Source organism: Strigops habroptila, chromosome 7 (assembly GCF_004027225.2).
Source record: "Strigops habroptila isolate Jane chromosome 7, bStrHab1.2.pri, whole genome shotgun sequence".
In the NCBI taxonomy this organism is placed as follows: Eukaryota; Metazoa; Chordata; class Aves; order Psittaciformes; family Psittacidae; genus Strigops; species Strigops habroptila.
The window spans coordinates 64,390,873-64,417,838 of NC_044283.2; the positions used below are offsets into that span (position 1 = coordinate 64,390,873).

The 26,966-nt window shown below is 37.8% G+C and overlaps 1 protein-coding gene across 4 annotated transcripts in view; it reads left to right on the plus strand.

Annotated features, from left to right (window-relative positions):
- The window catches only part of INPP4B (inositol polyphosphate-4-phosphatase type II B), a 309,190-nt gene that overhangs the window by 46,685 nt on the left and 235,539 nt on the right, over positions 1 to 26,966 (plus strand). The window contains exon 1 of one of the 4 annotated variants that reach the window (XM_030492259.1): positions 1,906 to 1,983. The exons of the other annotated variants lie outside the window; for them this stretch is intronic. The gene's annotated coding sequence lies outside the window, so the exon portion shown is untranslated. Of the gene's footprint in view, positions 1 to 1,905; positions 1,984 to 26,966 lie in introns of those variants that run through there. 4 annotated transcript variants of the gene reach the window in all.

Consider the following 26,966-nt stretch of genomic DNA (forward strand, 5'->3'; position numbering starts at 1 on the left):
CGCCTCAGCACCCTCACAGGGAAGGATTTCTTCCTAATATCTAATCTAAATCTCCCCTCTGTCAGTTTAAAGCCATTCCTCATTGCCCAAATCTAAATAGTGTTGTGGTAGCAAACTTGTATGGTGTGTTCATACTGTAGTGGATCTCTATGCTTGTTTCCTAACCCACTGAAACCAAGGGATTTATACTGAAGAAATGACAGTCTTAGCTACACAGGTGTAAATTGAAGTGCTACAATACATCTGGTGCCAGAGAGAATTAAGTGAAAATTGGTGAATATTTTGAGACTTCTCTTGTAATGATTTATCTTTCCTTAAACCAAATGCATTATTGAGCTTAAGATTTTTTAGATGAGATTATGAGCAAATCTAAATGGTTGTGCTGTCAATAATTGCGAGCTTTCTTGCAATGTTTGGAGAAACTTAACCTAAGTTATGTTGTTAGAGCATTTATCACAAGTGTAATGTATTGGTAACAGTTGGCAAAAAAGCCTTGAAGTAAGATTTCAGATTGACTCATAAGTCAATAACAAGAGAACCATGTGCAAGGTAGAAATAATAGAAGAATGACTTCTGATGTATTTCTGAGGCTCTGATGTAAATTACACTGTAATGCAGCTGTGAAAATGTTACTCAGGTTTTCATGGTGTAGTTGTATGTAAGTTGTGCCATAAAAATGTGAGACTATCAATGAATCTGCTCTGCAGTCAGGCGGGTATGCACAATGTATTTTCAGCATAGCTGTATAGCTCTGATATCTTTTAAATATTCTTACAGAGTGAGAATGCTTTATTTATATTGGAGCTGTGAGGCCTTTTCTGGTCTGTTGGGCTATGGGGTTTTCTCTCTGTGTGTGGTTTAGCATTCTGTAAGTCAGTGATCTCTTCAGGGCATCTTGAAATAAAAGTGTCTCTTCTGGCTAAGGATGTACTTTTTATGAACCATTTTTCAGCAGTGATTTCAATTTTCTAGAGCATGCTCTGTCTGTATCAGTGTGTTTAAGGTCTGAGCAGCCAGAATAAGTGTTACTGTGCTGTATAGTGTTGCTTTGGGATTGAATGTCACTGCTGATGCGGTGGTTTGTTGCTAAATACTACTTGTTTGATATTGGTTATGAACATGTTTTGTAGTGTCTGTAAGCTGATAAGCAGGTAAGTGAATCTATGTCTGTAATATCCTTTTAGAAAGTTTCAGTGAAATATGTTGTTGCTGTGTTGGTAAGATTTTGATTTACAGTAGGAAGTGGGCTAAATAGAGACGGAAGCAGAAAATGACAAAACTGTGGCATAGGCAGATCTGGAAACCATATCAACCCTTACATGGCTGAAAAGTCTTAGCGTGTTTCTGAAGATTCTCAGCCCCAACCTTGCACGTACTTCTGTCTCCACTTAACTGAGATGGGTACTGTTGGAATGAGGTTTTTATTATCTGTGTGTAATGGTACACACATGTACATATACATAAGTTTAGATATCAGGCAGTATTGAGTTTAGTTAAGAACTCAAATGAAATTGTGTTGAGAGAAGGGATCTTGCCATCTGGGCTTTTTAACCTTCCTCGGTAAGGTATTGCATCCTGTTGCTGTGGTAATGTGTTTTAAGTCAGTGAGATATCTTCTGTGCGGTTTAAGTCCCTTTCTTAGACTGGGCCTAACTTTAAATAACCAGTTGTGTTACCCCTTATGTTATACTGCAAAGGTATTTTAGAATGCTGCTTTTTTTTTTTTTTTAATGCCTTAATTTAAATACTAGAAGCTTTTTTCCCCCAGGATTTCTTGATGATTTTAGCCATATTGGATTGGAAGAATGCTGTGCAGAGAACTCTATGCTAGTTGAATGTTGTAAACTCTAGCCTTATAAACCCACTAAGCATGATACCTAATACCGGTGTAGTGTTAGGAGGGAGGAAGCTGCTGTCTTCAGGCTGCCAGTGAAGAGATCATGTGGGGACCATGAAGTTGTCTGCAATAGTTGGGGCAGAATAGTAAGTAGACAAACATAACCCTTGATTTTTCTTAGTAGCTCTTCCCCCAAAGCAGTTTTAGTGCTGACCCAGACCCATATGTTTTAGTTCTGCAGACCACTGCAGGCTCAGAATGCCATGTTTCTTTGTGGTAGCAAGGACACGCTGAGCTTTTGTTGCTGAGAGTCTGTGTGGTACCAGTAAGGTGTATGTACTGACTGTTGCTGCAGTCTGCCTTCCAACAGTACTTGAAAATGCAATTTATAGCCATCAAGTAAGGAGAAGCATTACTTGCTCCTATTTTTACTGTGAACTGAACAACTTTATATCTTGTTCTTTTCCCCCATCTTAACTGGATCCTGGCAAGCCCTACTGCCTTTATGCCATCTTTGATTCTCTCACTTATCTTGCTGCTGCTCCTTCCTGCCTCCAGATGTTACTGACTTACTTCAGATAGTGAAGCACTCCCTTTCCTTCTTGTGCTGTCAGAGGCAGACCTTTCTTAAAACCTATGCTTGCTTTGATAATTCCATTCTGTCTCCTGGTTTTCTTCTGTCTGCTTTAATCTCTTGCTTAACTTGTTCCATAATGTCTTCTTTTCCTTTAGCTTTTTCATGGCTTAAGCATGCTTTAATCCTTACTTTTTTTGTGCTGTCTTTTACCTGCCTTACTCTCCAGCTGTGCTCATTACTCTTTCATATCTGAAGTCTATGACTGCTTTGTTTACAGTGTCACCCATGGCATTTCCATCCTATTCTCCTTCCAAGTCCTGTTGCTATCCCTTGCACTCTTCAGAACAGTCTTGTAATAATCTCCTTTGAATAACCTCTTCCAAATGAGAGCTAAGAAGCATCTTTCTTGGTCATGCAATTGTCTGCCACTTTGAATGATAACTCACCCTCTGACTGACTCCATTTTCTCCTGGTCGTTTGTAGCTTCTTGCTTCGATTTTACGCTTTTTGGGGATTCATGATATGCTCTACCTAGAGTTGAGGCATATGTGAGAAAAACGTAACTTAAAACTGCATATTCTTCAGTATTAAATTGCGTCTGCCTAAATACCTGTTCCTCCAAACTCCGCTTTCATCTTGCCTTTCAGAGACCTCTTCCTGTGCATTTAGCCATGAATGCAATTTCAGCGGGAATCCAACAGCTGCTTAATCTTTCCTGTCAAGTTCTTCCCCCCCATTGCTTTTGATGGCTGAAGCAAACATCACTTCTCTTCCTGCCACTCATACCATTTTTAGCATTGCTTTCAACAGGAATGTGTTTCTAAGTATTCATGTTCTGGCTATGTCTGTGTTTTTGCAAATTCTTTTCTACATGGACCACTCTTTCTCTCTATCACCTAAAACTCTAGACTGGGATAATCTTATTTTGTGTTTTCCTTTACTGAAATACCTTTCTCCTGATCTTGGGAAAGATGAGGTTTAGTTATATCCATTAGAGCTGTTGAAAAATAAATTTTCCTAGGCTTTTTTTTTTTTTGACTGTTACTCTTTCCTTTGCATCTGATTCTTGTGTCTTTTCTTTTGTAAGCTCTTTATTTTCACTTCAAAATGAAGTTTTTTTCCCAGCCTCCAGTACTGTACCTGTTCTACTTTTAAAGTCCTTCTGATTTTGAGTGGTGTCTAGCACACAGAGCCTGCTTTCATAGATCTGTGAAACCAACAAGGAAGTACTAAAACAAGACGCTTAGTAAGAAATGTAATCTTTCTCTAAGTTCTGCCTTTACAAATCTTCTTTGCTATGATGCTTGCAAGTTCATAATGATAATGCCATTTATTTATTTATTTGTAATGTTCACTGTCTCTTGAACAGACTGACATGGGCTTGCATGTCTGTGGTGTATAAACTCTCTGGCTTTTCTTGTGGTTTGACATCTATGTTCTCTCTCTGTACAGTGGGTAATATCATAAGGTCCTGTGGTCCTTGATCTGCCTTTGTAAAGGCTCCAGTGATATATATATAAAAACATTTAATCTGGGCAAATCCCTGAATTTGTGTTATCTAATGGAATTAGCTATTTTTTTCTATAGTTGTTTGTGTTCTCTGCTATTCCTGCAGCAATTAGTATGTTACAATTGCATAATATATGGAATTGTATGTTACAATTATATGTTGGCAGTAATCAAGTACCAATCTTATTTAGACTAGATAATAGTGTAGATAACTACTTAGCCAAAGGTTATAGAGCATCCCTGTGTGGTTCTGTCTTGGTTTACTGGCTCTTGCTGTATACTCAGCTGTATTTGGTGCTGCAGTGAACCCTGTGGTGGTTCTTGGAGAGCATGGGAACTGGCAGATGTTTTTGTTGAGCAGCTTCACGCTTGGCTGCAGAGAGTCCTGGGGCTGAGTAGACATTTGCTATTTGAGATAATTTTCCAAGATCAGGACTCCATTAGCTTCCATAGCTATTTTGGGAGACCTGGGTGACAATTCTTGCTATGTAAGCTATGGTTTTTCGAGACAACTCTTACATCTGTCTGGTTTTAGTGAGAGAAGACCCAATAGCTATACTGGAAACAAGAAAGGCTTTGAAACTCTGTGTGCACATGCTGAGCAGACAGTGTGTAGCAGTCTTAGCTGCAACTGAAATATTTAGCAGTTATCTCATGGAATATTAGCTCCTGACACATGAAAGAAAGCTAGGGATGGAGGAAGGCTAATAATACCAGTGGATTAACATGCCATACTAAGGGGCAACTCCTGTGAATCTCCTCTGAAAGATTATGTTTTGAAGTTGGTATCAACTGTAGCTGGAAGAGGTGCTTGGCCTACGAAACTGTTTCACAATGTATTCCAGTGAAGAGCCCCTTAGGAAGATAAAACTGGATCAAGCCAAGCACAGAACGGGCACTTTCAGTTTTGTTAATCTGAACTGGGATATTGTTTCTAAGAGAAAATGCTGTGAAAGAAGGTTAAAGATTTATCTTTGAAATTGTATACCTGCATTTCTTTAGTACTGAGTGACTAGTAGTCAAAGGAATACGCCCCCTTCTTTTATTTAAAAATCAAAACCTCATTCCTAAAGCCAATGGGTTGCATCACTTTTTTTTCCTGTGTAAGACAGTAAACCAGTTTGTCAGGATACTGTTGCTAAACTCTTCCTTCACTGTAAGGAGTCTGAGCCTGAGATGAAGTAGTATTCATGTTTCGTTACCTTGTTGGATAGATAATGTAGTCTGGCTGCCAGTTTGTGCATGCTGGGCTTTTCTATGGAATCATTTTAGAATATAACCTCTGTTTTAGTTGTTTTATGTTTTGTTTATAATGGAAGTTGTCAGTAGATGGCAGCAGCAATCTCTTCAGATAATAGTTTTAGGTTACCAACCAAATGAGCATCTTAGGCTAATGTTAACTAATCCTAAGAAAGAAACATGCTACTGAAGTAATTCACCAAGGGCAAAATTTGCTTTTATTTTTAGCCAAAAGTAGGATTTTGAAGCCAGGGGCTGCTGATTAACCTCGGTTTAGACTTTTATGAGCTAGATGGTGAGAGAAGAAGGGAAGCTGCAATATACGTACAGGTAGAGTCATCTTGCAGCTTCAAAATGATTGAGCCAGCCAGCCCAAGGAATTCGTGGGTAGAGCCCTTTTACCATCAGAGATGATCTTCTGGCTGGTCTGTGCTTGCCCAACCATATAGTCATTAGTAAAGCTGTATTTAGCAGAAGGGAAGAGAGGAGCTGTGGATATATATCCATACATCAGGGTGCTGCTCTTTAAGTTGCATACCAGGTGATCCTGACTAGCCTTTCTTTATTTTTATTTTTATTTTTTTTAATTCCCTTAGTGTTTGCTACTTCAGTGGCTCTCAAGTTTTGAGAGCAGCTTGGTCTATGCTGCCGCTTTAGGAAGTGAAGCATAAAGTGGTGTTGTTTTGTTCTGCTCATGTCCATCCTTTTCTGCCTTTTTGAGTGGGGCTCCCTTAGGAAAATGTCCTATGGCTCCTGAAAAGTGATTTAGGGAAGGGCTGTTTTACCCCTCTTGAGGGCCTAACGGTAACCCAGCTGCCATGACTTTGTTGTGGTGGGGATGAGGGGTGACTGCTATGTGTCATCTTGGTATCAGCATGGAGATGAGTGTGGTGAGGACAAGGTCCTGGTTGTACTGGGACCTGAAAGTGTTTTAGGACAGTGGGGTGAAGGGGAGGGAATGAGGAGGTCAGCTAGGTAGTGTTGAAGGGTAGCCTTGCTTCCACAGGCTCCTGGCTGGGCCAAGAAGAATATTGCTGGTTCTCATACCCATCTTCACTCTGAGATTTGATGAGACTTTTTTTTTTCCCTGAATAAGTCAAGTGCCCCTAATTTATAAGAAAGGCTCTAGTCTCTGGCCTTTGGTTTGACTATTAGGGTCAAAACAGTGCCTTCTCCTTCAGTATCTTCACTAATAACTACTGTTCCCTTTCCCTGACCAGCTCTCGGAACTGAGTTGAATTCTCCCCATTGCCACTAGAACATATTTGCTGAGTAGTGATAGTAATGATAGCTAATTTTAAGTTCAGTGTTACAAAAGTGAATATTTTGCCAAATGTATACTGTTTGCATGTATCAGCACTGATTTGGTTTTTTTCTTAATATTTTGACTTGCTTAGTGAGGATACTGAGAGCCTGTAGCTTTGCCCTCAGTTTTAGGTTTGAGTCTCTTTTGTTGGCATTAGAAAATGTTACCACCTCACTGTACACATCCTTGTTCCTGGGCATCTGTTAATGCCAGACATCTGCCCTTTATGACTTTGAAGTGTAATTTTTCCAAGAAATTGGTGAAGGGCCTTGAAAAACTTTCTTTTTAAAACTTCATATGTGCTGCACTGATGCTTCTGATAACTCTTAACAGGTTTATGACATACAAATTATACAAAACCTGTTAACTCTCTATCTTCCTGTTTCTCTAGTTTTATTCTGTGTTATTTCTGTGCATTTGCCCGGTACAGCAGAGTTCTTCAACAGAAAAGTTTGAAATATACTATTATGTACCTGGTAATATTAATCACAGGCAAGGGCTGGCCTGGATATTAATCTAACTTTTAGTTTATTGGGGTAAGTTAAAGACTTTTTTTTTAAGCTGCAAATGTTATAGATTAATCAGGAACTTGCACTTGATGATATGTAGAACTTTATTGTAGCTACCTAATAGAAGTTCAGAAGATGCAAATGGTGCAGGAGACAATCTGTAGCTGAAGTCATGCATACTCCATTTTCCTTAATAGCAAAAAGGAAACAATGGCAGATGGAGACATTAAATAGTATTGCTAGGTTTGGGAGAGTTTGGTTGTGGGTTTGTGTTTTTGGTGTTTGTTTGTTTGTGTTTTCCCCTACTACTTAATTTTTTTTCTTGGGTGGAATTTTTATGGTGGGTTTTTTGTGTGTTTGGTTTTTTTGGGGTTTTTTGGTTTTTTGGTTGGGTGGGGTTTTTTTTTTTTTGTGTGTGGTATGTTTTTATTTGATGTGATTTTGGGTTTAGTTTTTTTAATCGTATGCGTCTGGCCTTTTGTTTTTTTAGGTTTACTCAAGTTCTTAGACTTTTGCTTCTCTTGACTATTTGAAAAGTCTGCCTGATATTGAATATATCTGTAGGCTTTTGCCATTGACCTTTCCTTTAGAACAATATTTATAAAGAATAGAACAGATGTGGAACGCAAAAGTTCGTGAAACAAAAATGAATATCTATGTGCTCTTTCAGAAGGGTGTAAAAGCTTTCCTAACATAAGAACATTCTGAAGTATTCCCATGAGAAGATAAGCCTCGGCATTACCAATGATGTCTCCTTTTTATCACAGCCTAACACGCTAATGCTAACTCTTCAAGGATGACAATTAATTCTATTTCTGTTAAGTGCATTGCAGATACTACTGCAGCACGGTACCCAAGTGACAAGCTCCTTCCAGCTTCAGGTGGTTTGATTTCATTGGAGTAGGGATTACATGATGCAGCACTACTTTCATGAGTAGATTTATGAGTGATTAGAAGAATCTGCAGCTGTTCACTCAGTCTCTTTTTCTTTCTATTTTTTTCTATTTTTTTTTATTTTGCCAAGAGTTATTTTGATGATAGCTTGTTGATCTGGTACAAAGTTAAGGCTGAAGGTAAAAATAAATAGATCATCTGTTCCTTTAAAAAAACCCTGTACAAAAATCCCCCTTCTCCAGAAACAGCCAGGACCACACCACCATTTCAAAACTAGTAGGTGGAACTGCTTTTAGCTGACACAGTCTTTGATTTTATGGATATCTCCTAGATACATAGGAAGGTTAAATAAACAGACTTAAACTCTAATGGGACATTTTGAGGATTAATGTCAATGTAGCCCAAGCACATAATGGGATTCAGTGAGGCCAATATGTTTGCATTTTGGAATGGATTTTAGAGAAATAAATACAGTGTACGATCAGTTTTTACTGCTGAGATTTTCTGTGTTTGAGGAGCAAGGCTCTTTTTATCGATGGTCTGATAAGTAATCAGTGTCACTTGGTCTGGGTTTTATCAAGGCTTTGATACATTCTACTCTGCTCAACACTATTTTGATAGCTGTGTATGGCCTCTTGAACAACTTGTTTGTTAACAAGCTGATTAATTCTTTGAGATATATGCAGCAGTAAGGAAATGTATTTTTTTCCTTAAAGTGAAGATAGGTCGAGAGAGAATGAAATGGGGGAGGAAGAAGCATTAGGGTGATACAGGTTTTCCTGGGTGTGTTCTCCATTTTCTATGTGTTGACCCTGTTGTTTTCGTCTCTTCTTTTGGAAAATTTCATCCAGACTTTAAGGAGTTAGGAGTTATGTCTGGAATGCTGGACATATAGCAGAAGCCAAGTTATTGTTTAGAATATTTCTGACTTCCTCTGCAGTTCTCCTTATTGAACATGGTAACTTTGTCATGAGAGGTACTTCTGTGTTCCCTGAGATTATTATTTTATTTTTTTCCTACCAGTCATTCTTTTCTGATCCATGGTATGGACATACACAGAGGCAAAGTCTTCTAAATGATCCTGTAAATCTCACTGAATGCTTTAAAGACCCATCTTACACTTTAAAAAAAAATGGTTTTAAGGTATTAGTGCTTGCTGTGTTTTGTCTTGGAATCTTTCCTTTTGTGGTCTCCAGTGATCACTGTGATTGTGTTAAAAGGATCTGAGACTTTTTCTGGTGCTGGTTGGAACAAGCTGTGCTGCATTTCTTTCTCACAGCTTCAGTTAACTTGCATGGGGGAAAGAAAATAAACCAACTCAATTCTATCCATTATAATATTAATGTTTTGAAGTAATTTTGAGAACTGTGCTGAGAAAGTAGGGCACAAACAGAATTCCTGTGGCAAAAAAATAATTAACACTTGAACAGTCACTATTAAAACCTAGGTTTTTATCTAGCCTATTCAAAAAAGATGTGAATTGAAGGAAAAAAAGTGTGTTTTTATATGTGTTAACACTAGAAACTTTAAAGAATTATTTGAAATGCTAATTAATCTAGAGCGGAGAGAATTGCAGGTGGGAAGAGATAGGCTGAGAGTTGTGCCAGGCATGGTTTAGATTAGAATTAGGAAGAATTTCTTCATCAAAAGGCCTGCCCAGGGAAGTGGTTGAATCTTCATCCCTGGAAGTATTTAAAAGACATGTAGCTGTGGTGCTTGGGGACATGGCTTAGTGGTGGACTTGGCAGTGCTGCATTAACAGCTGGGCTCGAAGAACTTAAAGGTCTTTTCCAACCTAAGCAAATCTATGTGCCAACAAAAGCCTGAAAAATTGTTGCTCTGTCCATGCTGCAATCGAAAGGGACATGTTTAGCTTTTATGAGTGCAAGTGTATTTGACTGGCTTGCCATGGTGGCAGCATAACTGTAGCAGCCTGGTCTTTGCCTGCATGATGTTCACCCAGGATCCTGGGCAAACTAGTGGGCTCTTGTGGAAAGCCAGCTGGGCTCTCCACCTGGACTGCTGCGTAGATGTGTCCTGTGTGGTGCTGTGAGTTAATGCTGTTAACATTACATGTTCAGCCTCGAGAAAAGAAGGCTCAGAGGATCAGTTTATCACCCTGCTCCAGTACTGGGAGGGTGACTACAAAGAAGATGGAGGCTCTCTTTTTGCAAGGAATCACATGGGAAAAATGAGGGGTAATGGGCACAAGTTACTCCTGAAGTCATTCTGGTTGGAGGCCACAGGAAAACTTTTCACAGTGAGAACAAACCACCATTGGAATAATCTGTCCAGGGAAGTGGCAGGTTCCCCAGCATTGGACATTTTTAATATTCAGCTGGACAGGGTGCTGGACCATCTTGTCTAGACTGTACTTTTGCCAAGAGAGGTTGGACCAGATGATCCTTGGGGTCCCAACCTGGTATTCTGTAATTATAGAAAAGGCACTGTGGGCTAAGTCACAGGCTATTAATAATAATCAGAGGGTTTAAATACTGCTGAAGTTTGACCTTTGTAAGGAAGCTTGATAGCCTCTGCTAGAAAACTTATGCAGTCTGTAGCCTGGAGAGAAGCAATTTTTTAAGATTTATTTTGCTTTTATTTGACATGTTGCTTAGTTCTGAGATAAAAATGGTTTTCGTTAAAGTGTTCTCTGCAGAGAAAGAAGGATTATTGCTAGGAAAGGCAATACAAATAAAAATGCGAAGTTTTATCTTGCAGATTTTTAAACCAGGAAGAAAATACAGTTTATCCTCTTATCTCATCTTCCTAATAAAGCTTTGCTAACCTTCCCTCTCCCCCCCCTCCAAAAAAAAGTGGATATAGGATTTTGATACACACAATCCTAGTGATTTTAAAATTGGTGATCTTGAAATGACAGGAAATAACCAAATAGTGTCACAAACTCAGAAATGCAAGACATGGAAGGAAGTTCAGAATTTCTCTTCCTTCCATGTTATGGAACACATGAAGACCCAGTCCTCTACCCTCTCTACACTGACATGAATTAGGTCAGTACAGCTTTCTACTACTTCAGGAACCTCTGAATCTGAGGGTAGGTGAAAAAAGCATCTGGACAGGCTTCTACCTGTGGGAATCTGCAGAGATGCAGGGCTTTGCTATTGTGTATGTGGGGTATGGTGTTGGGGTCTGCTTTTGTATTTATTTACTATTTTACTGTTCATGGGTATAAGTAGGAGAGCAGAAATCTTCATGCATAGTTTTCTAATTTGTTAGCTGTCTGTCTTAGGCAGATTCCTTTCATGGCCTAGACTTCCATGGCTGCAGCCAGATCTCATGGATTTACGTGTCAATCTTTGGTCCAGTCTGGAAAATACAATTCATATTGCTGTTTCCTGATATAACAGACCTTCCTTTTGAGTGTCAGCCTGACACTCATTCATACTTCGCATACTCATAAGCTGCTTCTACTTCTGTAGAAGCTGTAACTACTTCTACTTAAAATTAAAGTTGAGCTACTACTTTTCCATTGTTTTTTAAAAAATACTTATATTCTTCCAATGATTTTTTTGGCAAAATACTCAGATAAATATGCTACTGTTACCAGAGCTAATAGTTTATTTTCTAGAATAAAAGAATAAAGATTTTCAGTCCTGATAGAGAAAAACTGGAGGGGAGAAATCATTGAGACATTATTTGTGCATAGTTATCACAAAATGCATGACTTGTTTGGGTATTCCAAAAAAATTAATAAAAACTATTAATTAGCCAACAGTGCCAGAAATGACCCAAGAAAACATCTAAAATCTTAATCTGAATTTGGATTAAAATGTGTTTCTTGAAGACAGACACAAAAGCTTTGTATTTCACCCGAACAAATTTCCTTTGACCTGATGATACAGATAGCTGCCAACCTGTTTGCTTGCTCTAGACTGTTACATACATTGATATAATATAAAGCTTCAGAAAGATAGCGTAGGCAATCTGAAAGATGCATAGAGATGGTTTTCCACAACCCTTTTATATGGCCTGGCTGCATTTGATCCATGGAGTTGAGTAAAGCTTTCTGGTTACAGCAGTAAGCATCCAAACTAGGTGTTTATCCTGTAGAGGTATATTTTAATTGCACCCAGTACCATTCTGGTCCACTGATGTATTGTATTTCTTATTGATAGTTTTAGTCTGACTATTTTTGCATTACATGGGGTTTCATGCTAGTCTTTTAAGTAAAAACATTGCCTGAAATGTTCTGAATTTCTCTGTTGGGAAACTGTTGGGAAGAAGTTTTCTCTACCTTGTGGAGGAATAGATCATGTTCCCCTGTGCCTGCCTCCCTCCTGCCTCTGATAAAATTGCTAGCAAAAATGCTAGCAATTGCTAGGATGAATTTTCATACCTTATGGAATAATTGTGTCTTTGTTTAGTCAGTGGTATTTTATCTCAGCGTTCAGCCAGGTTGAATCAACATAAAAAGACTTCTTAAAGTGGCATGAGATCAGGAACAAGAGTGCTATGGGCAGGAGTGCACTATTTGCCTTTTATTCATGGAGACTCTGATTGTTCGGTGTATGTGCACCCCAGACACCTGATCCAGAGCAGATGCAAATATCTTTTGTGTAATTCTGTGAAGCATCTATGCTTTTAGCCTCTACATCACTATTTTTGCATTTGAAAGTTTAGTTTGGAGAAAAATGTCTTCAGTTTCTTTCTGCTTGGTGCTGGAAATAAGTTGGGTATCTGTCTGCTAATGCTAACAATTTTGTCATCTTCCAAAACTCAAAAGTATCTGTAAATATTCTTCAGAGTGGTTTCCTTCCTTAGCTGTCACTTACATAATAGGGAAGCCAAATCTTCTTTGCATACATGCAATCTGAGTGTTTTCAGCCCCATTCTGTGGAATTCTGCACATGCTTTTCTGTTGAATGGAGGAATATTCTTGTAATTGTTTTTTAAAAGAGGTTTAAGTACATGTTTTAAATTATACAAAGAGAAATCGAGTATGAGGTAGAACTATAATTAATTTGCTATTTAATAATTGCTTGCTCTGTTTTTTGATTATATGCCTTATTCCCCACCTGCCTTTTAGGAGGTTTTTATTTTTGAGTGTGAAGCTTGAAGTTGAGAGAATCTTTATAGTGATCATTTTACTGCTTACTTGTATTTCTAAACCAGATATTTGTAGAGGTACATTTTAAAACATTCTTCCCTGCTCATTGTGTAGAAAAACAACCTGAAAGCAAGGGCTTGCCTCTTATGAAGAAAGCAGTGTGATTTGAATGTAAACATCACAGGGTAAAATCAGTTATGGATGGAAGTGAGCTTGTGTTTCCCTAATTAGAATTTCTAGAATACATGAACTGTGCTTCCATGATGTTCTGGGAGATGATTTCTGATCTTCACCTCTTCCTGCTTATCATGAATCAGGATTGTGTAGGTGACCCTTCTATAATGGAGGCACATGAAAAAATAAACCTGTTGTTTTCCTGACTCATGGAAGATGTCACTTGGTGACAAGGTGGTTTTGCATTGAATTCTGCATTTCACCCTTTAAGGTTATTATTCCTACCTGTGCCCTTCTTGCTTTCTGTCAGCAAGGAGTTACCATCCCTGAAAGAAGGTAATAGGGTTTTTTTTCTTCGCCTGGTGCTAGATGCTACCTAAATTGTGACTGCTGTCTTTTAGGACAGTCCTGACGATACACGCTGGAACTTGCCAACAACATCAAAATATTCTTTTGGTGGAATTAAGGAATCTTGCTGATGACAGCTTAAGATCTCTGAATTTGGCTTTCTACACCTCTTCCTATTTTTTATGGGAAAGCTAAAGTATTGCCATCTACTTCTAAAGTGTATTAAAACTTTGCCTATTTAAAGATAGGAACCTATTCTGTTGAAGTTGGAGGAGATTTTGAGAGCTGTGCAGCTGGTATTGAGTCTTGTATGTGATCTTTGTTTATTGCTTAAAGTTTCCCCCAAGGAGAATCTCTAAATATTTTTTGTTTTTCAAAAAAGCAGGTTATATTTTTTTTTCTCCATAGAACAACTGGTGGAATATGAAACATTGTGAAAAGCCTCTTCAATGAAGCATTGTTCTAAAACATTGCTGGCTGCTTCTCCTTTCTTTCCAGTCATGCAGAGTTCCAAAACTGTAAATATTCAAGTGTTCTACTTGTACAAGAATATATATTTTCCTATCCAAAGTGAATAGAAGACTGTTGAAGGAAGCCAGCTCTTGCCTCTTAAGTAATATTGTTGTGGCTTGTAAAATAGGGAAATGGAATTTCTGAAACTGCAGCTTTCATTTTGATGTATTGCTGGCTGTTATGGCTTTCAGAATTATAAAAGACATACTTAAGTATGAATTGGAGAATAATATCAAGGGAAAAAAATGTTACTTTTTTGGCTGTGTTTTAAAATAAATTAAACTTCAGAAATGTTCAAAGACAGGTGTTCCCATTTTGATTCATTCCCTTACGTTAACATATGCTCAGCATTGTGTTGTGATGATCTCTACCATTTCAAATTAAAATGAAAAAAAAAGACTGAGAGGCAAAGCTTTTTCTTTTGTTTGTTTTTTTTTTTTTTCTTCTTCTTCCATGCTGAAATAGGAACATTTTCTAGTCCAGTAAGTAAGGAAACATTTACAAATGGGAGAGGAGTAGAATTATAGAGTGAGATGCTCTGTAAAGCTGGAGTAAACAGAATACTTTCAATTAACTGGTAACAGAAGGAAACAATTGGATAGTTTGGTTTTTTTGCTGTGGCATTTTTAACCTCCTCGAAAGATTCAGGTGTGTGTATTTAGGTGGTGTTTATGGGGTGTGTGTTTTGTTTTTTCCTGGGCAGCTCTTTCCACACTACTGCCTGTTTTTTGGATTGCGATATCTTAAGGCCATAAACATATTGCTAGCCTTGGGCCAGGCCACCTTTCAATAGCTGTGGAATCCAGGGACCCCAGCTAGAACTTAACCAGACTGTTTCGATGAGGTGTTTTACTTTTCCCAGATCAGCAGGTTGTAGCAAAGTCTTAATTCTGGTTAGCTCTGCTGAAGTGTAGCTTAACACATTTGTACTTCTAGAAGGAGATTAAGGTAAACTGTTTTCTAACAATTTCAAACCATAAAAAGTGAGCAGTGTGGTGGCCATTTCACTGTGCATTTGTGTGCAAAGCTACACTAGAAATTGGAAGGTCAAGACTGTTCTCTCAACCTCTATTGCAACATTTCCCCCCATTTCATTCACGCTAGATATTATTCACACTACAGCACTCTAAATGGAATATAGCTTGTCAAGGACTAGCTAGCCATGTGAATTAACTTTCTTATCTTAAACTAAACAATTGTCTGGAGTCTCCTACAGTAGGACCTCAGTTTATGCTCCAAAACAGACACCTCAGTAAAATTGCTTAAACTCCCTCTTTGGGTTCTTAGCAAAGGAAGACAATGATGTTCTGCAAATTCAATAAGCAATTTGAGATTTTATTGCTCTGTTGGGCAGGATGCCTCTAAAAGCTGGCTGAGAACAGTATTTGGAAACTTTCTCTTAGCTGGTAAAACCCTTCGATGCTGAGAGGAGGTGTAGTCGGATTCACAAGCCCGTAGGTTTAAAGAAGAGAAATTTTTTTGCAGTAACTGAACATTCTTTCAAGAAGTAGTCTTTGGTATACTTCACAGGAGACTTTTTTACTTAAACAATGAGTATATTTTTGGAATGACACAATACTGACTGTTTTGGTAGGCTGTATTATTCAAAAGGGTATATTATATTCTAATTAAAAGTTAATACAGGTTAAGCAAACTTTGAATTTTCCAAGTTTAATTCTGTTTAACTTTGTTTAAGCAAATATTTGTGTTTAAGCAAAGCTCTCCAAAGGCATATTTTAGGCATCTTTATCTTGCAATCAGTGTCAATATACTTCTTTACTTTGAAGATTTTTAAAAGGAATAGTGTATGTTAGTGTCATTCTTTCAAAGTACAGAGCTGAATGATTACAAGGTTCAGCAAATGTAGCACATGAGCTTTATTTGGAATAGCGCATGGTGCCAAAAATACCATTCCTTCACATTGGTATAGGTGACTGTATCGCGTGCTTCAGACTATCTTGTCTTTTTTGCCCTTTTTGATGACATTAAATTTTGTGGTTGAGATGTATATTAATGTGCAGTTATGTTTGCTTGCAGTCTTACTTAGGGTGAAAGTTTTGTAATACAGTTCACCTTACTTTATCAGTTAAAATTCTATACCAAGGAAAATCTATTGACTTTTACTTAATAACTTAATGTCAGCAATAGATAAGCTTACACCTGGAACGTTATTTTACATTTGTGTACTAGTAATAGAGGTTACAATAACAGAGAGGCAGACAAAGATTAGGGCTTTCCAAACTATTCCCATGTGGTTTGAGCAACCTGATCTAGTGGAAGGTGTCCCTCCCCATGGCACGGGGGTTGGAACCCCCGTGATCTTTCAGGTTCCATCCAACCCAAACTATTCTGAGTCATTTTGACTGTGATTACTAAGGGATTAAGGTTTTTAGTGTTATGCCCTGAAGAGAAAGATAAAATTCAATGTTCATTACCTTGAGTGTATCCAGCATAAATGAGAAAGATGGCTAATCAAGCCAAGAAGAACATGAATATTGAAATTATTAAAAATACCTTTTTTGTGTCTTTAGCTAGGAATTTGATGTCTCTGGAGAATTCAGGAACATCTCAGGGGACTATTTATAAATTCTCAGGACAAGCTTTCAGGCTTATTAATGACATTAGCGGTAAATTGTTGTGCCTTTTTTTGAGAGGATAACTTATAAATAACACTGGAAATCCTGCTTTACAATCTCACTAGCTTGAAAAAAGATCTTCATTGCAATCTACCAGTGGCAGGGTAGAGTATCTGTCATCTTTGAGGAAAAGAAGCAAATGTAAAATAGAACAGAGCTACACTGAGATTGCATAATTGTGATGTTGACAACAATACTAGTTTCCTCCCAGGTTTTAGGTGCAGGTTAAGGAAGGATTACTACAGTAGAGGAATGTAATACTGTTCTGTAGTAGGTCTTGTTTTGTGCTTTGCAGACCTCGGGAAGGTAATAACTTGACTGAGCCTTTTCGGGTCTTGAAATCCCCTTGTTCTCTTTGTTCTTCCTTGTAACTAATAGACTCGGCTGTATTATGTGTATTTCTACTTTGCTGCTGCAACTTACTGAAAGCCAAACAGCAGGATAGGTTTGTTTTCCAGGAACTGAATGCTGATATTCATCCCGCTTCCATGCTTTTCATAGAATGATGCAGAGATGCTATCTGTCACAGTAGAAGCAGTTCATGAAAAAGCGATCCTTCAGTGGCTGAGATAACCAAATGGGAGATGAATACCCTGTTAAATCATGGTCCAACAATCATGACTGTTGGATACCTCAGACAATATGTTGTGTTAAGAGTGAAAACATGAGTGGAATAGTGCTGGTTAATGTAAAATGTAGGGTAAGAGGCTCGGTAAGGTTCAGTGAAGAAAGACACATAGAGAAACAGCAACTTTCAAAGGTGATGAATCTAGGAGAAAATATCTATGTCCTTTTTACGGATTCTTTTCTTGCTGAGTTAGAATTTGAATATATGTGGAATTATTCTTAAAGGGTGTTCTTTTCAGAATGTACTTTGTGGTACTTTTCTCTCCGTGGTAGTAGGGCAGCCTGCTGTTTTTTGTAATAGCGTTGCCCTCTGCATGCTGACTTCTTAGTAAAAGTGAGAGTAGAAGTGAGTAAAAGTTTTGTTCTTAAGGAACTGCAGAAATTGTAGTTGAGTTGGGTCTGATTTGGTGAATGGGTCGTACTGTCTGCACCAGTTCGATCCTGCTGTCCAGTGTTTGATGACCAGATCTTTAGAGCAATTACTGCTGTAATTAATTCTTCATTGTAGCATTCGTTTAGATCTCTCTTAAAATAAATAAACCAACAAAAACACCAACCAACCAACCCAAACCGTCCCTCCAAAACTCTAACCAAACAAAAACCCCACAACACAACAAAACTCCCCCCACAAAATAAAAAAACCCCAACAACCCAAACCCTATACTTTGGAATTCAATTTCTTCATGATCTGTGTAAGCGAGAGCTGAAAATGCAGTTTGCTATGTGTGGGCTTGCTTTCATTAAATGAATTGAGAGGAAGAGATGCTTCTGAAGTGTCACAGTTCGAGATTTCTATGTCAAACGTGCTAAGCCTGAAGAGCTCTGGAGGGAATGTGCGTTCAATGTGGTAAGCACTTGGCCATATACTTGGTCTGAAAGAGTTTGTACCGAGGTGGGCATTGGTATCTTTTCCCAAGTAACAAACAACAGGACAAGAGGAAATGGCCTCAAGTTGCACCAGGAGGTTTAGGTTGGCTGTTAAGAAAAAGTTCTTCACTGAAATGGTTGTGAAGCATTGGAAGAGGCTGCCCAGGGAAGTGGTTGAGTTGCTATCCCTAGAGTTGTTTAGAAGATGCATAGATGTGGTGCATAAGGATATGGTAGACATGTTTCAGTGGTGGGCTTGGCAGTGCTAATGGTTGGACTCGATGATTTTAAAGGTCTTCTCCAAGCTAAACAAATCTGTGATTGTACATCTGAAATGTTGGACTGATGGTCCTTTTTATTCAGATGTCAGGGTCACCTGTTTCCTGAAAGCTTCAAACTGGGTTTCTCTGGTGTATAGGATATTTAGCACCTTCTTTGGGCTTTATTCTGGTCAAATTGTTGCAGAGATATTATCTGTTTCAGCCGTTCTCCTAATCTAGTTGCCTCATGTGGGACTTGGTGTGGTTTCTTTTAGTCAGGTCTTTTTGTTTCTTCTATCTTCATTCTTTTCATCTTTCTGTTGGCTTTCTCTCCCTGTTTCTTGGGGGAGAGGTGTTTTTCTTTCTTCCAGTTTTGTGTGAAATCCCCAGTTTCATTTTCCCCTATAGCTCTCTTTGTCCTCCCATTTTGTCAAATTTCTCCATTTTCATCCCAGAATCCTTTTTCCACATTAACTATGTTCTTTTTTTCATTTTGTACTGGCATTTTTTTTCTTATTTTCATGCAATCCATGTTTCAGATACTACATAATTTCAGTGTTACTAGGCATATCAATATTATGTTGCAATTTTTAAGAAGCCATTAAGCTTGACATATTTTGTGACTCTTACTGTTGTATGTTATAATAATTATCCCTACCTATTAATCCAGACAGACTAGTAACTGATATAATGAACTAATTCTTTGCCACATTGTTAAAGTAAATTATTATTTACTTACATAAAGTAAATTATTGTTTACTTTATGTAAGGAATATTTTAAGTATGTTAGAAAGGATGTTGTAAGGATGGGAAACATGAAAATGGTTCAGCTAACAAACTGTGAGTGCTTTTTACATCTACTCAAGAGTCTAGTTATTCAAGAGGTTGAATGACTTCAACACCTACTCATCATTCACCATGCGATAAGAAATACTGTGCCTCCTAAATCAAAATTTAACAGTCTGCTCCTGATTTAACACCCATTTAACCTTTTGAGCCTAATTATTTCTCAGTAAACCAGCTAAATCTTAGGCTATCTTATAAAGTCAGCCCATCTTCAACTCCAAGTAGAACATTTCTTAATATTTGGAATTGAAGATACATTGGGCTACAGCTGCAAGACTACTGCAGTTTTTCTTGCTGATAAAAGAATGCAAATTTGTTGCCTATAATTCTATGTGCGTTAACAGTGACCTTACTGCTAGAACTTGCTGAGACGTGTTGACTTAAATGTAGCAAGCTCTCAAGTTTCTGTTAGTTTAAATACTGGGTATGGAATTACATATGCAATTCTTAATAACTGAAAAGCCGATGGGCCTCAAATGTAGTGGGTTCCTGAATTTAATTTTCAATAAAGGAAACTTGTTCAAAAGTTGAAAACTGTTGCTGTTTGAAAACAAATTACAGCATTGTGTTAAAATTCTGCTCACATTACCCACAAAATCCAAGGTTTTCTGTAGTATAAATGTAAGCGCATTATGCGTATCCTCTGTTGTGCTGATTTGTTTTACTTCTACGGAGGCTGAGTGAAAATCACGGAAGAGGGCTATAGCTATGCTTTATTTATGACCAGAAGGCAAAGACTAGAGAAGTATTCTTCTCTCTCCCCTGGCTCCCCGAATGAAAAATTTAAGGATGTATGCAGTATCAGGCTTGATCATCTTACTCAGTCCTATAATGTAAAGTTTGAGAGATGTGTTCTCCAAAACATCTTTTTGGACCAAGACTAAGCCAAGCAGGCACTGCAGGAGGGATATTGTCTGGCTTTTGCTGTCTGGGAGAAAAGCAAGTGTTTGCTTTGAGTACCATCCCAAGAGTTGGATGGTGCTCCAGTTGCCTGAGGTTTCCCTGGGGCGGGACAGGGTTCCATGTGTGCAGGGCAGGTGGGAGGCCTCTGCTGCACCAGCCCTCCTAGAGCATCTTTGGAAGCCTATGGAATAGCAGTTCTTGGTTACATGAAGGCTCTGTGTTGACCTGTTTTTCAGATTACACTGAGACTAACTTGTGCTTCTCTCCGAGGCTTATGCCTCTGCTAAAGCATGAGTTTTCTAGTCTTGATCAGTTCTCCTTCAGTACCCTCTGAAAGAAATGTAGTAAATAATCTTTTTTCTTTTCAGCTAAACATTAGAAATATCATGATATAGATCAGCTGTCGTGTAAATACCTGTCAAAATAATAAATTGGTCACAAAACCCCTCCAACTGCTTACAAAACCATGAATCACAGTCAGAAATTGATCTGTTTTGGGAAGAGGCAGATAGTATGTAGCCGTGGATGGCTGGGAAGGTAACAAATTGCAACTTCCACAGATGAGCTCTCTGTTGCAGGAGAAACTCCAGGAAAAACAAAACAATTTCCCCCAACAATTCTGTTACAAGGAATTATGTACAAGCTTAACAAATGAAGAGATGCTGCTGTATGTCTGTTACCCAACTTCCCCTTCTCTTTGTGAGTGGGGTTTTTGTTTTACATATATTTTGTAAAAGCCCCTTTATATGTGTTGTCTTTGATCCATCTAGGATGGAAGCATTACTGGTTTGCAGTATGGAAAATTTGGCAACTGCTTTCAGTAATTATTTTGTAGCTTTAGGTCTCTTCAACTGCATTAATTTTAGTTTTCTTGTCTAATTTGATGTACAAAGTAATTTGGGAATCCTCTGTGGGAAGTCAAATTCATCCCCTAATCACACCATGAATAATTAGTTGGTTGCTGTATGTAACTTTGTTATGGATAAATAAAACAATCTTTAGTCATTATTATGCAGTTTATAAATGTATGGATGTGAAGGAATATAAAGATGAGAGGAAAACCCAATAAACAAAGCATACCGTTGTTTGTGAACACAGGGAAAACTCCTTACTTGAAGGAAAAAAGAGTTGGAATGGAAAACTGCATCTACCTAGTGTATTCAAAATAGCAAAATAATAGTGAAAGATTAAAGCAGAAGGTCGAGTCCTGGATTGCCAGCAGTGTTTTGTACAGTTGGTGTATTAAACAGCAGGTTTGGCACAAATATGTTGATATGATGGGGTTTTTCTTGAAGGTCAGCTGCCATACTATGTAAAAATTAGTTGCTCTGTCAGGGGACACTTTTCCTAGTGATTTTTAACGAATGGATTTATTGATTTTGCTATGGATTCTAAAAAAATTCTAATATCTTGAGCTTTATTAGGTTTGGTTTTATTATTTTGTAGAGTTAGTAGTAGTAAAATGATGCCCTCTGTCTTGTTTTAATCATCAGCATCCAAAAGGCTTAAATGCTCAAAAAGCGCCAGGGGACAAAAAGGCAGCTGAACCTTGACTGGTTTTAAATTAGTTCAGTTTGATTTCAGCCAGCCAGATCGGCATCTGTTGCCACGTGAGGCTCTGGCATAATAGGCAAAGGGCACTGATGTTGTAACTGTAATATGTAAAGTCTTCATTGACTGACAGGAAAGTATATCAGCTTTCTCTCTCACTCATTTTAGTTCCTAATCTGTCGGCAAGTTCCCTAGCTCTCCTCTTTGAAATTTGTCATTTACACCTTTATAATTTGGGTAGTTGTGCAAAATAGAAGGAAAAATTAATCTGACGGTGATGGGGGTAGGTGAGGTTGTTAACATATTTTCTTTGAGGACCTTTTGAGCTGGTAGTCTCAAGGTTTGGTATACAAGTGTTTTGTGTAGGACAGAGGTGGGAAGGAAGATAGCTTTTATATTATAATTTGTAATATCCTTAGTATCATGAGCAATTCAAAGTTAACCTTACAATTTCACACAGTCTCTGTTCTGTGGTGGTGTACCTTTTAATTTATAGTCCCAAAGAGTTACTCTAAATCTACCCTGTCTTTAGACTGTAGTGTTATTCCCCTCTGCTCTATTTCACAGAGCTCTATGTCTGCAAGGGAGCAGAATGTAGAGATTGAAAACGTGGAAAATCTCTAGGTATCTAATTAAGCCATGTCTTACATCTTCATCTCATGCTTCTTAATATAAATAAATGATTATAAGTTTAATCTTCATGTTAACCAGGTTTTAGAAGTGAAAAAATCAGTGTTAAATGTCCTAAAAACCTGAAAAAATTAATTTGGAAATTCTTGCATCTCAGTCATTTTGTCTTGAGAAATCTTTCTTTTAAATTGAAACGGTTGATGATTTGGGTATATACTACTCTGGATGAGGTTTGTCTGTTCTGCTGCAAGTAAATCTTGTGCTCTGAGCAGCATGCTGATTATATTAGAGACAGAATCATTCCCTTTGCTCTAAGTGATTTGAGATTATTTTCTCTAGATCAGTCAGTCCAGGAGGTTCTGTAAGCATGCAGCAGCTTGCTTTTCCTTTATGTGCTAAATGGTTGCCTGAAAAAACAAGTGTGGCATCTCAAGGTGTGCTTTTTCAAGTCAAATATTTGAATTCATATGCGTATACATGCACGTGCATGTGTGTGTATACCAATAAGGCCGTGATACGACAGAAGCAGTGATAAACACTTGAGAAGGCATCACAAACCATGCCTTTGAACTTCCAAAATTATTGCTACAGGAGAACGATAAATGGCACACAATGCATAGCACAAAGTTGTTTCTGTTCTTCTCTTTAGGTATGTGAGAAATGCCACAGGGTTCCTCATTGACTATTTTCTGCCTGAGTGGCAGGACTGGGATCCAGCCATGTAAGCTCAAGAGGATGGTTGAAAAGCACGCTATCCCCACACATATCTTATCCTACACGAGCCAGTATTTTACTGTTTTTCAAACCATGTTAAAAATTAATTTACTGGATTTTCTTTACTCCAAGTTCATAAACGGCTTAAAATAATCAGATAAAGGTCAAGAGTGTTGACATGTGCTACAAGCTGTGAGTATTTTTGAACTCCAGTTATGAATTTTTTAGTGTTTATTTTATTTACACATTCTTCAAGATGCTGTGCAGTTCAACTACAGTCACTAGCTTTCAGAGTGCTGTGAAATCAGGGATTCTGTGTTCTGCTGAGGCTTTTGAAATGGTGATGGCAAGTGGTGCTTAGAGACAGGGTGTTTTTTTAAAATATTATTTATAATAGATTGAGGACAGAGTAATAATAATTTTTGTTCTTGTTGTTTAAAGAATTTTTGTTTGCTCTCATAATGCACCCTCATAATTTACTGGCAAAGTTAATGGCTTTCACCCTATCAGTTCTTCTGTTTCTTTTTCCTTCTTAGTACTGGCAGTTAACCAAGTTCTCAGATTTATGCTGCTAAGTGTACATTTTAACATCAATATTTTCCCCTGTAAACTATCTGAAGCATTTAACTAACCAAAATATCTAAGTGCTTTGGGTTGTGCCAAATGTCAAAAATGTATGTTGTTCAATTAATTGTTCATTTCTTGAAATAATGTGTAGTCCTTATTGTGCTTTGCCTTCTGATAGCTTGGGTTCTAGCTGTATCACAGCAGCAGTGTTGCCCTTGCACTAAAGAAAATTCTTCTGGATATAAACAAGTTCACTTGTCCTAAAAAACCCTTTTATCAGCCTTTCCTTCTGCAGGTAAATGAGGTGATATACTGAGGAGTGAAGGAGTGGTTTGTGTTAAGGGTAGGGTTTTGCTCGAGGATGTCTCCCACCAACCCACTGTCCCATTTTATATTGTAGTGTTATCTCACCTGAGCTACTCAGCTCCACAGAACATTAGCTACCAGCTCTTTGCTATGCAGATCTGATCAGTGGAAAGTATAGCTTGCCTGGTGTTCCTCTACACCTTTCTGCCCATGCTATACTGGCATGATACCAAAGTAACTTCTGTGACTTCAGTGAAGCTAATGCGTTTCACTGTAAAATGCATGTATGTGATGATGGGGTTCCTATATTTTTCAGACGTATCCTCTTTCTTACAGTGGAATAGGTGAACAGAAGAGAAGAATGTGTTGAGTGAATCAGCTTGTTGGGAGGGCTGTGGGCAGGATTGAGGAGAGGTGCTTAAGGATTTTGCAAATACATGTGTGTACGTGTGTGTTTCCTGTAATATTCACTGGATGGTAAAATGGAAAAGTATTAGCCAAGAATTTTGTAGTAGCTAGGTTATTTTGAAACCTGGTAAATTTTACCTTCAGAGATCTTTTTTTTTTTTTTCTTTTTAATTTTTTTAAATTTTTTAAATTTATTCTTCTTTGTTGTCTTCTGGAGACAATCTGTTTTAGAATTAAAGGACGAATCTAAAAATGACCAGATGGCAATGAGAAAAAAACCCAAATAGAAGTTTCCCAGGCACAGATTAGGCATCCCAATCTGTCCTTGGGGGAAATATTCTCTAAACTTTCAGATAAGATTGGAATATTGAAAGAGGGATGTTCTACTCTCAAGCTCTCAATATGAAAGCAGGCTTGTTACCTTCAGGATGCTCTGAAAAGGTATTGAATAATTACATCTGTGGGGTTTGCATGTGAAGAATGGATGGATGCGTTTAAAAAAGAAATTGAGAGCAGTTCCAGTAGTTACAGATTTGGCTATGGTGCAATAAGATACTTTTTTGTAATGATATAATAGAAATAATATAAGCTAGTGTTAGGAATCAGTTTTCCATGTGATTTGGCTGTCTGAATTCATAAGAATATTGCTGTGCTAATAGACCTACACCGTTCTGAAGAAAGATGGTTTCTAATGGCCTTGGCAATAGTTGGGAAATCACCCCTGGGAATTTGCATATACAAATCAAAGAATACACCGGCACATGGAAATGAATTGCTGATCCCAGGGCCATTTCTTTCAGATTTGATAATAAACTCATAAAAGCTGGTGCAGTGCCCAAATGTGTGCCCCAATGTAATAGTCTTTCCTTCCTTCCTTCCTTCCCCCCCACGTTCTCCCTGTGGCACTTGGCTGAGCTGTGCCCCTTGTTCTCTGTTTATGGATAAGTAAAACTAATAATTCTAAATGTAATGAAAATGTGCAGTAGCCCTAACTTTTGTGATAAGTTCCAACCAAGTCACCATTATATGCAGTAATTATGAATGCTTTTACTGTCTATTATGTACTTGATGTTTTTAATTAACTCCCAGCCCCCCCAATATCCCTTTCTTCTATTCCTCTAATTAAGCCTCAGCTAATGTAAGAGGATAAATAATTGGAGAAGGATGAAAGCTATAGTCTAGTAGAAAAACCTGCTGTGTTTCAAAAATGACTTGTCCAATGGTAGTATGAACTGCACTTTGTTCCCAGTTCAAGCCATGGAAAGTATAAGGGTTTCTCCTTTGCTTTAAGAGAGTGAAAACTATTGTTGTATCTTAAATTGCATCACAAGTTTTGCTTTCAAGGGCATTCTGCTGATCTGCCTTGCATTTGACAATCCTGCATTCATTGAGAACTTTCTAAAATCGAAAACTGTAACTTTGAGTATTTTTTTTCTCCCTTAATTTTCCGTGTAAACATAGTATATGGGGCTCTAGGCTTTGACTAAGGCTTTGCCCAAACTGAAATAGTAGGGAAACAGCAGATCTGGAGCTAGACTGACCTATCAATTTCATTACCCTGGGTGGTTTTGTTTATACAACTGCAGCTGTTGCATGTTAGGTGAGGAACTTGGAGTTTCTTCTAATTTGTGTGAGTAATTTGCCCAAGACTGCAAACTCTGCAGGTTGTCTTTAAATAGAATATATTTATGATGTTTTCTTGTAGAACCGTTATAAAAATTCATATGGTACTTATTTTATGGATACTTGGGATAGGGTTGCTCTTGGAACTAGCAAATGGAAACTTTAATTCAATCAAAGCAATTAATTCAAAATTCAGGTTTATATATCTAAGAGCAACAATTTGAAGAAAAGGGTAATATTCTTCTGTCAGCATATGCAGAGTTGGTACCTCATGAGCAAAGACTGTCTCCAGAAGAGGCAGGGGTGGCATAGCTGGAAGACAACCTGCTTCAGGCTAGTAGATGGAAGTGATTTTTTTTATTTTATTTTTATTTTACTCCTGTGTATGGAAGTAGAATTTAATAGGTAGTTTTATTGCTTTCAGCGGCACTGGGCCTTAAGGGGAGTCCAAGAGAAATAAATGAGTTTTAGTTCATTTTGTATAACTTTTGTGAATTTAGAAATACCTTTTCACTGTATGGAGTTCCGGAATAGTGTTCTGCTTCTTGTCTTTGGTAGCGTTCCAAAATGGGAACCATTACAGTAAGTCTGTTTTGATTTTTATGACCTGGGTCAGAGAGAGAAGTGTTCTCATCTGTCTTATGAATAATTGTGAATTGCATAGATTTTTCTTTCAGAAATTATTAATTTCCCACAGTTAGTTTGTGTGTGTACTTCCATTTTGAAGAAAGGATTCCCTTGTGTATAAAATACTGCATTTCTTTCTACCTCTCTTAGTGGTGAGTTCAGAAGGGTAACTCCAGAATAAAGAAGCTTTGATAGCTTCCTTATCATCTTTAAAGATTCTCATATATTTATCTATCATAGTGGTAAGTGGTGAGACTGTCCTGTTATCTTTGGTTAGATGTCACTTCATATACATAGTCTTCTGATAGTCTTGGACTGAAAAGAACAGACTAGCTGCTGCTTTCGTTATTGTTCTTCACAAAACCCTGTTTAACATGAAAAGAAACAGAAGTAGAGGATTTCTAACTTGTATTGTATTTGAGCCCTG